The sequence below is a fragment of the Bactrocera dorsalis genome, chromosome 3 (assembly GCF_023373825.1).
Source record: "Bactrocera dorsalis isolate Fly_Bdor chromosome 3, ASM2337382v1, whole genome shotgun sequence".
In the NCBI taxonomy this organism is placed as follows: Eukaryota; Metazoa; Arthropoda; class Insecta; order Diptera; family Tephritidae; genus Bactrocera; species Bactrocera dorsalis.
Genome location: NC_064305.1, coordinates 31,633,871 through 31,642,458, shown reverse-complemented (window position 1 = coordinate 31,642,458; position 8,588 = coordinate 31,633,871).

Genomic DNA, 8,588 nt, shown 5'->3' with positions numbered 1-8,588 from the left:
GTTCGAACGGAGGAAACAATCGCTGCTGTAGCTGCTGCCATACAAAACAATCCACGTGTTTCGACAAGAAGCTTATCTGCACAAATGGGTGTAAGCAGACAGTCATTACAGTCAATTATGCACAAAGATTTGGACCTATTCCCATATAAAATTCAAATGGCCAACAAACTGAACGCTGCAGACTTGCCGATTCGCTTGGAATTTTGCCAGAAGATGTTTCAAATGGTGGAAGAGGATGGAAACATGTTGAAATGTCTTTTCATGTCTGCCGAGGCTCATTTCGATTTAAACGGCAACATAAATAAACAAAATTGTCGAATATGGAGTGCTTTCAACCCACAGATACTCCATGAGACGGAATTGCATCCACTTCGTGTCACAGTTTCATCACGCTGCATTGTCGGGCCCTACTTCTTCGAAGAAAACGGTCACACCGTTACGGTTACTGGAGACCGTTACTTGAGCATGTTGAGAGAGTTTTTCTATCCAGAATTACGCCGAATGAGAATTTCTTTCAACTCTGTGTGGTTTCAGCAAGATGGTGCAGCTCCTCACATAGCCCAACCTGTTATGACAGAATTGCGACGAAAATTTCCCAATAAGCTGATATCCAGAAACTTACATTTCGTTGGCCACCCAGGTCGCCTGACCTTACTGCACCTGACTTTTTCTTGTGGGGTTATTGCAAACAGGAAGTCTATAAAGCAAAACCAAAAAACTAAGGCAATCCATTCGAGAAACAATTGCGGCTATTCCTGTCTCAACTCTCCAAGCAGTAATGAACAACTTTTTGTTAAGATGCCGCACATGCATCAACGAGCAAGGGGGCATTTAAATATTTTTAAAACTCATTAAGCTATATTTTATAAAATTGAATGAGCTTTAACATGAATAAAAGAAAAATGAATTCCATACACTGAAAAAAAAAAATATTTGAGTTTCTTAATGTAGCAAAATTCATCAGCCACCCCGTATTAAGTATTTGCATCCAAATGAAAGCATTTTATTTCGAGTGTTATTTTGTAGGTGTACTCAATCGAAATATTTATTTTATTTCTTTAGCATTTCATAGTAGTATGAATGATAAGGAGGAGGCTGATTTCAGGAAAAATAATTTATTTGTAAAAGCTTTATAAACCTCTTATACCCTATACAGCATGTAGTAACAATACCATATATGGTACAAATACCATATGTGTGTCACCAAATACTAGCAAAATACCATATGAGCAATGTACAAGTAGTATTTTGGTGGTAACAATACTATGATGTTTCATTGTGGTATTTGTAAACAAAACAAACTTTGCTAAAAGCTTTTCCACAAAAGCTCTTCGAAATATTCTGTCAAAATGATTTAAAAAATTAATTATTGAAATGGAAAACAAAATATTTTTCACATTTTTTCTTCCGGAAAAACAGGAAATGCCTCATTTTATGTGAGGATTTTAAAGAGACTTTAACTAAATAGCTTTTTTGCGATAAAAATAGATTAACTTTACAGTATTTGAAATAATTGTACTTACCTTCTCCATAACACACATCTACATATTTATTGTTTATATTTTTTTGAAATATTTAATGCCTATGAAACAAAGGTAGTATTTGAGTTTACTTTTCCATTGTGAAAACCTCTAAAAGAATTTTTTAAAACTTTTTGTATGTATTAGCTTTTTAATATTTATGTTGGTGAACGATTTTTACGCCTTGTGAAAGCCTTTGATTGATTTGGGTCCTTCAGAGATTTTTAGCCCACAGGTGCCCCTTGTTATAGAGATATCTTAATTTTTCCTCAAGTTACAGCTTGCACGGACGAACGTTATATATAAAAAACAATACGGCTTTATATTAGGTTGTCAAAAAAGTCTTGCCGTGTGGGTCTTCCAAGACGAGCCAAATCCAACGAAAGTTGTTCGTGGAAGAAGCAAATGGTCGCCTGTTTCTTCGGCAAAAATGGTCATGTGGCGACTGTTCCGCTTGAGCAACGTAGGAAGGTCAATTCTGAGTGATACACCACCATTTGTTTGCCTGAAGTCTTCGGAGAAATTCGAAAAACGAACAAGAGAAGACGAATCATTGTACACCATGACCATGCGAGCTCTCACACATCGGCTCAAACCAGCGCCTTTTTGACCGACCAAAACGTCGAATTGATGGGTCATGCGCCGTACAGCCCTGACTTGGCACCCAATGACTTCTTTTTATTCCCACACATCAAGAAAATAATGCGTGGTCAACGATTTTCGTCGCCAGAAGATGCTGTTGAAGCATTCAAAAAACTTGTTTTGGAGGTGTCTCAATCGGAGTGGAAAAAGTGCTTCGAAAATTGGTTTGAGCGCATGCAAAAGTGTATAAATCTTAATGGAGAATATTTTGAAAAATAATAAAACCATTTTCGTTGATAAATATTCCTATTTTCATTATTAGGACTGTTAATACCTCAATATAGTTTCTTACAATCCTTACCTCTGGTGGGGGGCAATGCAAGACTTTTATTTAGGGAGAACTTATTCATTCTGATTTTTATTTAGTATTTTTCTTGCTTATATACATTTTTTAAAACTATCTTAAATAACTAAATATTTGTGTATGTGTGTATGTTTTTATGTATTGCAGCATATTTTTTATTGCTGCTTGACATGTGATTGATTTCAAGTGTACAATTTATTGCATGTGTGTGTGTGTGTTTAATGTTATCTCTGCTGTATATTTATGATTTTTGTCCCATGCATTTTTATTATTATTACTCGTAGATGTGCATTGCATGTAAATGCATTATGTATATATGTATGTATGTATGTATATTAATATATAAATAGATATTTATATTTAGTAGAATTTCGGCTTTGCTGATAAGTAAGCATGTTTAATGATATTTGAACATATTGCTGATGGAAAGAAATGATTATTTAAAACTTCTTCTTCTTCTTTACTGGCATAGACACCGCTTACGCGATGATAGCCGAGTCAACAATAGCGCGCCAGTCGTTTCTTTTCTTCGCTACGTGGCGCCAATTGGATATTCCAAGCGAAGCCAGGTCCTTTTCCACTTGGTCCTTCCAACGGAGTGGAGGTCTTCCTCTTCCTCTGCTTCCCGCGGCGGGTACTGCGTCGAATACTTTCAGAGCCGGAGTGTTTTCATCCATCCGAACAACATGACCTAGCCAGCGTAGCCGCTGTCTTTTAATTCGCTGAACTATGTCAATGTCGTCGTATATCTCGTACAGCTCATCGTTCCATCGAATGCGATATTCGCCGTGGCCAACGCGCAAAGGACCATAAATCTTTCGCAGAACTTTTCTCTCGAAAACTCGCAACGTCGTCTCATCGGTTGTTGTCATCGTCCAAGCCTCTGCACCATATAGCAGGACGGGAATTATGAGCGACTTATAGAGTTTGGCTTTTGTTCGTCGAGAGAGGACTTTACTTTTCAATTGCCTACTCAGTCCGAAGTAGCACCTGTTGGCAAGAGTAATCCTGCGTTGGATTTCTAGGCTGACACTGTTGGTGGTGTTAATACTGGTTCCTAAACAGACGAAATTATCTACAACTTCAAAGTTATGACTGTCAACAGTGACGTGAGTGCCAAGTCGCGAGTGCGACGACTGTTTGTTTGATGACAGGAGATATTTCGTCTTAACATATTGCCGAGGGAAAAAAATGATTATTTAAAACTAGTGGACTGTATATGAATATTTTTATGTATGGTACTTAAACTTAACTTTCTTAAATTTAGTCCTTTTGCGCTTGTAATATCGATGCATCCATTTCTCCACTTTTGTGCCCAATATTGCTGCAGTCGTTGGTGTGCATCTACTACGTCTCTTACCAATCCAACGTTGATGTCCTTTCCGTTTGGTTGTGGTTGTAAAATCATTCCAATCATCTTCCGCATGGTTCTGCATTTTAGCAGTTTTGCGAACTGTAATTGTTGGCTGCTTTTTATAATTTAAGAAATCTTTTCTTTTTTTTATAAGATTCGAATTTGGCTCAACTAAAATATCATTGCGCTTTTTCGGCAATTGTGTTGGTTTGTTCAAAACTTGTTTTTCCTCTTCCTTCTCAAACGCTTCAGCATCATCTTCCAAAATGTGGTGGATTTCTTCAGCTTCGCCATTGTCTTCAAACGATTCCGTCTGGACTTCACTTTCCCACATTTCTCCAAAATGTGAGCCTGCCGGAAAAGATAAGTGCGAAGGTACCAATTCAATTTGTTTTTACTTTTTATCTTTCTCTATTATTTCTGTTGTTTTTTCCTCAACTGAAGATAGAGAGAGTAGTCGAACTCTTATAAGTTTTTCGTCTTCAATCTTTTGTACAGGATTAGTTAGTTTCGTCGCAGTTGTAGATAATCTGGGTACGATGAACAGAATTGGCTGATTGTCATACTTTTTCTTAAATAGACTCTATGCAGCTTCATAATTTTTTGACGAAATTTGAAAATGCTTTATTACTCGTGCAGCTTCGCCTTTTAAGCATTGACGAAGACGCAGTATTTTCTCTATGTTCTTCATCTGCTCGTTGTCATGTACCATAACTTTGAACACGTCATTCCTTTATATCGCCATAAAATGTTGGAATTTTTATTATTTTTCTTTCTTCAAAGTTAGGGCGATAAAAAATTTTAGGCTATTCTTTTTTTAATTTCCTTTTTAAATTCTGAAGCTTTTCGAAATATTCGTCATATATTTTTTCGAATAGGTCTTCAATTTCTACATTAAAATCTAATTTGGTTTTTAGATTTTGGATGTCTGTGAATAAAAAGTCTAAGCCTTTTATTTGATCGTTGTCGATCATTAATTCCATGCTTAGATCTTCAATTTTTCTTCTGAGGTTTTCAATTTTCCTCATGAATATGGAAATTTTTTGATCTAAATCTTGGTGTTTAGCTTCAACTTCTTCAATTTTTGTTTTATTTGATGGCTTTGTTGGAAAAGTGTTGAACGTGTACAACACCGTTTCGGAAAAATCCGTTTGGGCTTCAGAAATTTTCTTCTTGTTTATTCCCAGTTTGAGAGTTTTTCCGCAACACTTTTTTTATTTATTAATTAACTGCTTGTTGTTCTCCAAAGAAATCGTTGGAGGTATTTGATTTGGTCGCCTTGACCTTGCTGTGCCTCGACTCACAGCCGCTGAATATCTCTTGTATAGCAGTTAGATCACTGCGTTTAGTCTCTGCTAAAACGGCTTATGCGATCGGTTTTAATGCGGGAATATACACCCGTCTTACAAATATTTTTATGTTGCTAATATGCGGGAATATACGTCTTACAATTATTTTTGTTTTAATTTGCCTGTATTTTGAACAGGGCTTTTTTGTATTTTGCCTGTTTTGTAAATACAGGACGTTTTAATTTGGCCGAGCTCTTTATCCGGCTCGAAGGACCAAATGTTAATACCTCAATATAGTTTCAGAATTTATTCATTCTAATTTTTATTTAGTATTTTTCTTGCTTATATACAATTTTTAAAACTATCTCTTAATAACTAAATGTAATAATATAATATATTTATATATAATATAATTAAATAACTAAATATATGTGTATGTGTGTATGTTTTTTTACATATTGCAGCATATTTTTTATTGCTGCTTGACATGTGATTGATTTCAAATGTACAAGTTATTGCATGTGTGTGTGTGTTTAATGTTATTTCTGCTGTATATTTATGATTTGTGTCCCATGCATTTTTATCATTATTACTCGTAGATGTGCATTGTATGTAAATGCATTATGTATAAATGTATGTATGTAAGTATATTAATATATTAATATATAAATAGATATTTATATTTAGTAGAATTTCGGCTTTGGTGATAAGTAAGCATGTTCAGTGATATTTGAACAAGGACAGAAATATATATAGCAGCCCTCGTATATATATGTATAGAGACATAGTATTCATAATTAACAGAATAATTTATGATATAAAATTTGTGAGCAGGAATTCCTTTATTAACACCGCACAATAATAATGAAATTATAAACTTTTAAGCTACAATGTGTGCAAATATCAAATATAACAAAGCAAGGTAAATGAATTAATATAAGAAAAAATGTTTGCAATTTGCCTGACATATACAATATTTCATTTTTTATTTGTCTACCCTGAATAGGATATATAAAATTAACTACGAATTTTGTAACATCCAGAAAGAAAAGTCAAAGACCCTGTTGAGTATTTATATAAATGATCAGCGTGACAAACTGTGTCAGTGAGCAAAATATAGTAAGACTTTTTAATAAGATTTCGCGAAAATCCCTATTTGTCGAAATATTAATATTTTTCTATACTGCTATGCTTGTATGTGATATCTGAGCCAAATGTCAAATCAAAATAAGCATTAGTTTTTAGAATATGCTTGTGTTTATGAAGTGCAAAATGTATATTCGGCAATATTTACGATGAGTGAAATTATTCAACAACGAAGTTCCATTAAAATTCGTATGCGGAATCAAATTGTAGGTGCCGAAACTTTCGGAATGTTGGAAAGAGCTTTCCGTAATAATTAATTGCCGCGAGAAAAAACTTTTATTGGTAGAAATTATTTAAAGAGGGTTGAGAATAAATAAAATAGAGGAAGCGGTGCTTAAGAATCGACCATTAACAGGAAATGATCTTGCTAGACTCGTTGGGCCTAAGAAAAGTATTACGGAGGGTACCAAATCACTCAATATTTAAAAAAACAGTGTCGCTTCAAAGTCTATGAAACAATGCTTTCCAACTACTAGAATGTTGTGAATCATCTTGAATATATTTTGAATTGAAAACTATTCCGGAAATTCACTTTAACATCTCTTTCGAAGATTGGAAATAACGTTGTCACAAGTATATTGGGGCCAGGGAGGATTACTTTGGGTAGCAATGGCATTGATTTTGAGAATAAATTAAAAATTTTAAAACTGTGAACAAAGTTTTACTATTTTTTTATATTAGTTCCTTAGTTCTGGAGATATCGATCAATCAAAATTAAGTTCTTGTATGAAAATCTTTTTATTAGACAAGGTATATTCACAGACAGGGACCGGAAATAAGAGTTATTTTACAATTTTTAATAAAAAAAATCATACGTAAAGGAACATCGTAGAAAAGTTTTGTTTACACCATCATGATTTTTAGGTGAACTATATGCGAAATATTGTATGATTTTTAAATTTAGATTTTTATATATTTAGATCAAAAATAAAAGTTATTTTTGATTTCTATTTTTTTAGATCAAAAATAAAAGTTATTTTTGATTTTTATTTTTTTAGATCAAAAATAAAAGTTATTTTTGATTTTTATTTTTTTAGATCAAAAAATAAGAATTATTTTTGATTTTTATATTTTTAAATCAATAATAAAAATAAATTCAAAATTTGTGGCATAATATGTTTCTTAATTTCTGTTAAGCTTTAAAGTAAAACTAAGGTGTACGGTTATAATAACAGCAAAAAATAAATAAATAAAAATTTTGAATTGATTTTTATTATTGATTTAAAAATATAAAAATCAAAAATAATTCTTATTTTTTGATCTAAAAAAATAAAAATCAAAAATAACTTTTATTTTTGATCTAAAAAAATAAAAATCAAAAATAACTTTTATTTTTGATCTAAATATATAAAAATCAAAAATAATTTTTATTTTTGATCTAAATATATAAAAATCAAAAATAACTCTTATTTTTTGATTTTTCGATAAAAGTCATAAGAGTTACGGTCCCTGTTCACAGAAATTCACATAAATTATTATACAAACCATAATTACAATATCAGATCGAACAATAAAACTATATATAAAAATTAAGTTCTTGTATGGAAAACTGTTTATTTGTTAAGGGGCTTTTTCTTGTCCTTTCGTAATACCGGCTTGAAAACTAAAAAGTTGTATAAAATATTTGCTGGTAGGGTTCCCGCTATTTGAATTGCTTCTCTATTTAAATTTGTGTTATTATTTAATAGTTTAATTTATTTGTATTCAAGATTTATTAATTTTTTGATAAAATTTCGTTACAGCGTCTGTTTTTTAATTTACTACAGACTAATATTCTTAAATGAGGAAATCACAGCTTTCCCTTATCCACAAATTTTCTAAAATGTGTCTGTGTGCTCTACCGCTTTACGTTCCCTCAATGTTTTCGCCCATCAAAAAATCTCGTAAAATATTTCAGTTAAAGATTATGTAATGCAAGCAATTTAAGCATACTTCTCGCTAACCACCAACTTATGCACAGTCACTTCAAACATTTGCTCGTCATGCCGAGGAGAGATCAGCAGACGTTGCTCTGTCATTCTGTATATAGTTATGTGCACGGGTCTCTTGAACCAAATTCCAACACACATACTTTTCAATTTTAAACTATAATACACTATTAACAGCATTGCACAATGTTTCCAAGATGAAAACAAAACGCTGCTAAGCGAAACATTGCCCACCGAGTTCGCTGTCGTGGACACCAGGCAAGAAATACTCCCCAGTCGCTTGTCGGCTTATAAAGGCACGAAAGAGTTAACATAATGGTATGTAGTATTACGCCCTGTCGCACCTTCATTTGCATTTTTCACTTTCTTCTTTAACAACGTGTCTTTTGATGAGCTTTGACGGTT